Below are 8,611 nucleotides of genomic sequence, written 5' to 3'. Positions count from 1 at the left end.
CCCAATGACTGCTATAAAATTCTTATCGCGATTCAAACCCAATTTCTACAATGAATCTGAGGACAAGAATAGATATATTATTAGCATGAAAGTCATAATCCAACTTTTGCATGGGAAATATATGTTGAATTTGTGGTAGATATGGCTAAAAAGCAAAGAATCGTGTTATACCAAATGACCAAAATAACCTTAACGTAACATGAAACATCCCATGAATTGCAGGCTGTAAAGGACGTGGGGACCCAATGGATCAGATTATGGCGACAACTCCAGGATTTTCACAAGCCAAAATAAAAGCAGTGATTGAAGATATGACGTTGCTGCTTTTGCTTTCTTTCTTTCCTTTTTAATTTATTTTTTTTCCCTTTTCCTTTTCCTTTCTTTTGTGTGTTGTGCCTTTAATTCAAATTTGATTGATAAAATGTAAACAAGACAAAAGCAAAAATTATATAATTTTTATTCATTTTCCAAATTAAAGGTCAGGTTTTCACCAAGTCAAAGAAGAGAGATTTCTTGCATAAGCAGCCAAGTAGCAAAAAGCCACCAACCTTCACCTCCTTTAATTTCATTCTCCTTCTATGGCTATCACTTTGCTTTTTATCTTTTCATATTCTCTTCTTCTTACATGACCAGATTGCCCACGTTTAATGTTTCACCTGGTCTCCATAATATTATTTTATTTTTTTAATCCCCTTTCTTAAATATGCCGTAAAAATAGCATAATTTTCACTTGCCCATTAGTTTATTTATTTATTTTTCGGCCATCTTTGACCAAATGAGGAGAAATTTGTTAAATAAACAAATAATACTCTTACTCAGATAAAATAATTTAAAATAGCAAAAACAAAAAAAAAAACCGTCCTTTTTTTAGTATATATTTTGTTGTAAAATTTAGAATTTTATATTCAATAAATTTTTAGTTGTCCTCAAGATTTTGCAAAAAATGATGTTCACACACACAAAATTTCTCATGCAGATGCTAAAATACGAATTTCATCCTTATCCTATTAAATTATAAGAAAAATACATATTTCAACGCATTGTTTTCTTTTAGTGTCTGGAGTCCATTTTTCTAATATTTTCTCTACATTCACACGAAGTCTTCATTTTAACTTCCGTGAGAAGTTCTGTACATATATAAGAGCCTAAACTCAATTATTGGTCATATGATTTTGAAAAGTTTCATTATCATGGTGCATAGTCAAATATAGGGATATAAATGTAATTTTGTAAAAAAGAAGAGGGCAATAATTGCACTTCATCACCAGGTGATAATTCATATAAATTAAACCTATTATAAGTTCCAAGAATACATCAGCAGTCTGGCTCAAAATTTTTGAAACCTCTTCCCATAAAAAAAAATCATCATCACTCTCTTTTTCTTTCAGCTTCTTGATTAATTATTAATTCTTTGGTGCTTCAGCTGGTTAATGGATATTGATCCCTTCTGGATACTGGGGGGGAGGTTTCTTATAGATTCTAATAATAATTATAATTATTTCATCATGGCATCATCATCAGCTGCTTTCGAATCCTCAACAAAGCATCATGCTAATGTTTTGTTGCTATTTTCTGTGCTTGTTCTCTTGTTCCTTCCTCTCTTTGCTCGCCCAATATTTTATTTTAATCCTTCATCATCACCATCATCAGCGGCAGCAGCAGCAGCAAGCAGGCAACTTCTCTCAGCAAAATCAACAAAGCATAAAGCTCCAGCTTCGTCTTCTTTTACAACAAGTGCCGCCGCTGCAGCCAATAATGCTACAGATCGAGAATATAGAGCAGCTGCCCACAATGTTCCCAGTGGCCCAAATCCTGAATCCAACTAGTAAGCAAGCATTAAAGATATCTATATATATATATATATATATGTATGTATGTATGTATGTATGTATGTATGCTGGTTATTATACCATAATTATCAATCTACAGTTTGTTTTCTCTACTTTAATTTTCTATTTAAAACTGGATTAATATTGTGTATATAGTAAGTAATTAATACTATGATGTTTCATATGATTTTGAGGTTTATATAAGTTATAATATGCATAGCCATTAATATATGTGAGTACAAATTCTCAATATATATATATATATTGAGTTCAGGAAAATATAAATGGTTTCATTAAGATATGTTTCTTAATTTCTGTATTTTGTGATTGACAAAATTAATTAAAATTTCCCATGTGAATTATATTTGTCTAGATCTTGTATTCGTTTGTTTTCCAGGGTAAGGTAGTCTGAATTTAATTCTGATTAATCTTATATTTTGAATTTGTGTCAGAATTCAGATGGATGTGTCATTTTTACGTGCAGTGACTTGACTATACAACTAGCTTTGGTTTTATGTTTGGAAAATTAATTATGCAGTAGGTCATGGATTTTTTCATTTGTCTTATCAAATAAATATATGGCCCAGCAAATCTGGCGCCAAAAAAGTCATAAGATATGATTTGATAATCATATCTTAGTAGAATTACAGCATGATTAGTCTTCATATCTTTAATCATGTAACCAATGATGATTATCTTATAATTGTTTTCTATTTAGCTTCGACTAACTTCACTGGCAGCAGTTTTGCTGACCCTGGAACTAAAAAATACTGTATACCAGGATACTTATTAAGATTCGAAGAAATTAACAATGAATTTCTTCTTGTATTAGTTACATGATATTAGTGTTGATGTGATTATGTTGTAATTGTTTTCTACTCCCATTACGCTTTGTGATTTTATTACTATTGAATAGATATAATTAAATGTGTTTCTTACTCAGTGGTTTATAAGAGACATTAACAACAACCCCAATTCCCTCCTGACATGGATGGAGAATAGGGATGGGCAAAATCGGGTTTGGGTTGGGTTCATGTTAATCCGATCTAGTTTTGGGTTGTTTGGGTTGGGCAAACATTGATTCGAATGCAGCCCTAATTTACAACCCAACCCGGTCCGATCTGATATATATTTGGATCGGTTCGGATCGGGTCAAAAATCAAGTTGAATTCGGGTAAGATCGGGTTCAGGTTAAAAACGGATCGAATTGAGTTCGGGTTAGTTCGAATCAAATTAGGTCGGTTGAAATCGGGTGAAATCCGGTTAATGCAATTTTGAGCTTGTTTTTCCTATTTTTGCGGTTTTTAGATTGATTTTAAGACATTTTTCTTAATTGTAGTCATTCTTACCAATTTTCAACCAAAAGAAAAAAAGAAAATGCTATGAAATCAAATGAATAAAATTAAAATGTTTGAATAATATTGCCTATTGCCTTGGAGGGCAGAATAGTATTGCCTATTGACTAGGATTATTATTTGCTCAACCAATAAAGTCCAAATTTAATAAAAGTTAAAATTAATATAAACTTACAAAGTTCAAAGTTAATAGTCTATTAATCTCCGTTCAAAGCACAATTTCCAAATACTAATCTTTGAAAGTTTGAAACACAAAGTCATAAAATTTAAACATAATTAAATTGTTCCGAAACACAAATCACAAAGTTCAAACATAAATACTAAATAAGCTTCCTTACTTCCTCCACGGCTCCACGCAAGCACTTTGACAAGGTCTAACTTCAAATTGGTGTACTCCAAGTTGAAGCATTGATCTCCTAAAGAAGAATTGAAGAAATGTACAATAACTATTTTCTTTAAGCCACGTTGCAAATGAATAAACTCAATTCATATAAAAAATTGGGCAACTAAACCAAATTCATATCTTTGCACATCAAACACAAACACAAACACAAATAAATAAATCAAATTCATATCTTTAATTGAGCTAAAGGGGTGTTACAATCTTTCTAATTTCTATTATATCATTATAGATTTATAATTACAAATAAATATAATATGTTTAGCAAATTCTTCTATATATATATATATTATACACACGCACACACTTGATTATATATATAAAAAAAAGTCAATCATGCTTATTTTATAGGATTCATCCCCAAATCAAGTTAATAATAATCCAGACAATATTATTCTATCAACTACAACCTGTCTAACTAAAACAACTACAAATTTACAAATTACAATGTTACAAACTTACAATTAGACATAAAAATTTAGAACTATAACAACTAAAATTATAGTTTAAATTACAAGCTAATAGTATAATATTAAATTATAAATAATAATATATATTAAAAGTTACCTTTCAAATATCCATAACACCAATGTCGGCGCTCACCGTTTCCATTGTTGAAGTTTGTGATCTTATAAACTCTTTAAAATGCAAAAAGAAATTAGTAAGTAATTCAAGTACATGTAGATATTATATATAAAGTTATAATGCATTTTAAATATATTATGTATATAATGTACGATAAAACTATTACCTTCTTGTAACTCCATATGAAACATTTGTTGTTTAATATCTTCCTGAAGGTTGTAGGCGGGATTGTCAAAAAGATTAGATTGCAACTAAGTTTCAGGACACATCAATGCCTCAACCATAGCTGGGGTCAAAGAACTCCTATACTCATCAATAATACGACGCCATGTGTTAAAGGCAGATGCCACTGTGGAAATAGGAACAAGGAGGACATCCTTTGCAATTTTCTCTAGAATTGGATACTTCGATCCATTCACCTTCCACCAAAGAAAAACATTAAGTTTGAGATTGCTGGGATCTTCAACTGGGTCCTTTAAGTACCTTTCCACCTCAGATGCTACTCTTTTGCCCTCATTCTAAACCAAAAACTTTTTTAGCGTATACAAGGAAAGGGCAAGCAACTCGAAAAGTGTCATCACCTTCACCACCAGCAATATCCATCAAACTAGCCTCAGCTGTAGCACGTTGAGAAGAACTTATACCGCCATAGCTACCACTAAGACCACTCTCACTACATATCGATGGTGTGGAACTAGATGAGAATGTACTATATGCATCATAAAACTCATTCAACAAGTCATTCACTGCTCTGGTCATTTATTCAACCATCGAACTATCATTGCTAAAAATGATCTCAAAAATATATTTAGCGAAATCTATTTTCGCTCATGGATTAAGAATAGAGGCAACCATCAACATTTTATTTATCTTCCTTGTAGACTCCCAATACTTATCAAATTTTTCCCTCATACTATAAGTCATAGATGATACCCAAGGATCTGTACTTTCTTGTAGTGCAGTCAATGAACTCTCAATTAGGACAATAGTATCATAATAAAGATTAGAAGTCACACTCAAAGAGGTAGAAAACAACAATATAGCGTCATAAAATACCTTCAAAAACTTCACAATTCGTTCATCACTCTCCCAGTCCTCCGGTCCAGGCAGGCCCACCCTCTTAACATTATTTTCTTTTCTTGGCAAAGTATGCCTTATAAGGTTTATCCACTTCTGTCATTCGATCACATGCCGCTTGAAATTTTAGCGCGGTCATCAACATTAAATAAGTGGAATTCCACCTAGCAGGACAATCTAAAACAGCAATTCCCTTTGGATCATTCACTTGTTTAACACATTGTTTAAATGTTTGCAGCCTCGTGGTAGAGGATCTCACGTACTTCACAGTATTCGGAATAGCGGCAACACTAGCATGCAACTCACCCAACCTTTAAACAATAATCAAATTCAAAATATGTGCATAACAACGCACATGCATATATTGTCCCGCCAATACAAGTGTATCATCATTCTTCCAAGCAGCCAACTGCATAATGACATAACCAATGGCAATTTTATTTGTAGTGGCATTATCAGCAGTTAATGCAAACAACCTCTCTATCCTCCAGTCCTGTAAGCAAGCCACAATCTTCTTGCTAATCGACTTCTCTTTATGATCTTCGATCACGTTAAAACTAATAGTCCTCCTATTCAAACACCAGTCACTATCAATAAAATGAGTCGTAATCACCATGTAACTCATATTTTGAATGGAAGTCCATGTATTAGTTGTAAGAGACACCCGCTGCTTGTTGTTGCAAACCAAACTCTTCAACATTGCATTTTCCTCCAAAACTAACTCCATAACATCCCTACCAATAGTTCTTCGAGATGGCATAACGAACTGTGGGATAGCTATACTGCAAAAATGCCTAAACCCTTTATTATCTACAAAACTAAGCGGCAACTCACCCATAATAATCATTTTAGTTACTACCCTTTTACACGCGTCTTGACTTCATCCTTTAGCCAAAACCAGATTACTTGCATTTTCTTCGTTGCACTCAACTGTCAAATTTTGTTGACTTCCACCTTGTTGTTCCCGAAATGTCTTGTATGCTTCACATGTCTTTATATTCTTTGTCATATTTGTAATCCCATCATGCATTGAATGACATTGATATTGTCTACCATAATAGTTACACTTGCATTTGTTTGGTTTATCTTCGAGTAAAGTGAAATGATTCCACGTCTCCGACATTTTTTTCATTGGCGGTCTTTGCCTTTTACTTTTCTCTTTCAGCTCCTTCCATTTGTACACTTTGTTCTTTATCGTCACTTATCGAATTCGATCTTGAGTGTCCAAGCATCTGAATATACAAAAAAATAATTAATAATCATTAATTAAAAAATAAAACATAAAAATATTATTAACATAATCTAATTAGTAATTTCAATTCAAATATTTATTAATTTAATTTTATGATACTTGTTTAATTCAACATTTCCATCATAATATTTTTTTATGATTAGGTGTATAGTTGTATATATAAAAATTCAAAATTGTTAATACTCCATAAAGAAAAAGCAAGAAATTAATGATTCATTAATTAATTTATAATGCCCAATTATCCATTCCCCATAATAATAGGATATTATTTGCCTATGCATGTCTTAATTCTTATTATAAAGTATAAACCCCTTAATTTCAAGCCCAAATTACTTGTACTTAATGACTTAACGAATGACTAACATACAATAAATTATTAATTGAATTAGTTAATTTTTTTAATGTTAAAGTTACTGCACAAGTGCACATAATCACATAACACATATTATAATTATAAAATATATGTAAGGTAATACTTAATTTTAATATTTAATCTACCTAATCTCCTAATCTATTCATTTAAAAAATCAATTATTAATTGTTATTAACAATTATCAATTAACATTATTTCAATTATTAATAATTAACAATTACTAAAAATCTATTCATAAAAAAATCATAAATACACCAATTTTCTTGATTTTATTACTAACATCAAAAAATAAATAATTACAAGAATCAAATACTAAATGTTAATTTGCTATGTAATAACCATATATACCATGAAAGCTTCAAAATTCAAAACACAAAGGGGAGAAACTCGGGTCAGGTTGTAGGCTTGGGCCTTGGAGCAGCAGATTGGTGGACACGGCAGTAGATCACAGATGGGTTTTCAGCAGCAGATCGGTGGCACTTGGCAGCAGCAGATGGTGGATGCGCAACAGTAGATCGTAGGGAGGGAAAGATGGCCGAACGCAGTACAACAGCAGTAGATCGCGAAAGGGAGAAAGTGTTTTCTTGCTTCTTGAGGGTGGGTTGGATGTTGTGAGTCTTGTGTTTGTGTAACTTTGTGAATCTATGATTTGTGTGTGACTATGTGTGGTGTGCATGTGTTTAGCCATTTAGATTTAGTTGTTTTTTAAGCAACCCGATCGGATTTTCGGATCGGATCGAGTTTACAAGATTTCATCCAATCAAGTTCTATTCACAACCTGATCTGATCTGAACCCGAAATCTTTCGGGTCGGGTTGGGTATTTTTCCCACCCCTAATGGAGAGTGAATTGAAGAAAAAATTATATAGAAAATTTTTTGAAATCAATCATTTCCAAAGGTAATGCAACCAAGGATGAAATTAGAACCCCGCTGAAATATGTGACCTATATCTGTATATTAGGAAAACCTTGTCCTTAGGAACCTGACTAAATGGTTTTCAAGTAATTTCATTTGGCTGGCCAACTATGTTCGATTCTCTTGAGAGGTAAGAGGATAAAATTTGATTTGACTTGTTTATCCCTCTATCTCTTCAAAATGAAAAACTACGGAAACATCCTCTTTTTCCGTTTAAATTTGGATAATTGCCCACTTTTCCCCTAATATTTAAAAATATTTGGGTACTCCACCTAGTTGTAGAAAGATTCCATTTAACTTTTTAAAATTTTCTTACCATTCTACCCTTGAAATAGTGTTCACTTGAGTGATAGTAATAGATATATAATTGTCATACCTATGGCACCGAGACTCCTATGAGCTTGCTATAACATAATTATCCTTACTTAGGATAGAAGATATGTTTCTTGAATAATTTAGAATATAATTATTGGAGATACATGTCGAAAATCTTTATAAAAAAATATGTATATACTTTTTTTTTTGTCATGAGGTATGGGTATTTGTGTAATAGCAAGCTTATGCTGATCTCAGTGCCATATGTTTGACAACAACTAGCTAGCTAGGCCTACATATTAAGTCAATATTTAGGGGATAAAATGGTATAAAAAAAGGTTAGTGTCATCTGGGTGACATATGTTTCAAAAAAATAAAAAAAGGTGATACAATTTTTAAAAATAGACAGATATGTGACAAATAGTTAACTTTTCCATTAACTTTAACAAAATTGGTTGCTTTTCAGTGAAATATCATTTCTGCCCCAATGACTTTATTTAAATATTAGGA

The 8,611-nt window shown here is 31.9% G+C and overlaps 1 long non-coding RNA gene across 1 annotated transcript; it reads left to right on the top strand.

The window, feature by feature from the left end:
* Positions 1 to 1,199: 1,199 nt before the first annotated feature.
* LOC127899681 (uncharacterized) lies at positions 1,200 to 2,546 on the top strand. Its single transcript, XR_008051608.1, has 2 exons — positions 1,200 to 1,825; positions 2,282 to 2,546. It is a non-coding gene; the product is annotated as an uncharacterized LOC127899681 (long non-coding RNA).
* Positions 2,547 to 8,611: the final 6,065 nt, after the last annotated feature.

Source organism: Citrus sinensis, chromosome 9 (genome assembly GCF_022201045.2).
Source record: "Citrus sinensis cultivar Valencia sweet orange chromosome 9, DVS_A1.0, whole genome shotgun sequence".
NCBI classification, from domain to species: Eukaryota; Viridiplantae; Streptophyta; class Magnoliopsida; order Sapindales; family Rutaceae; genus Citrus; species Citrus sinensis.
This window is presented reverse-complemented; position numbering and strand designations above follow the sequence as displayed.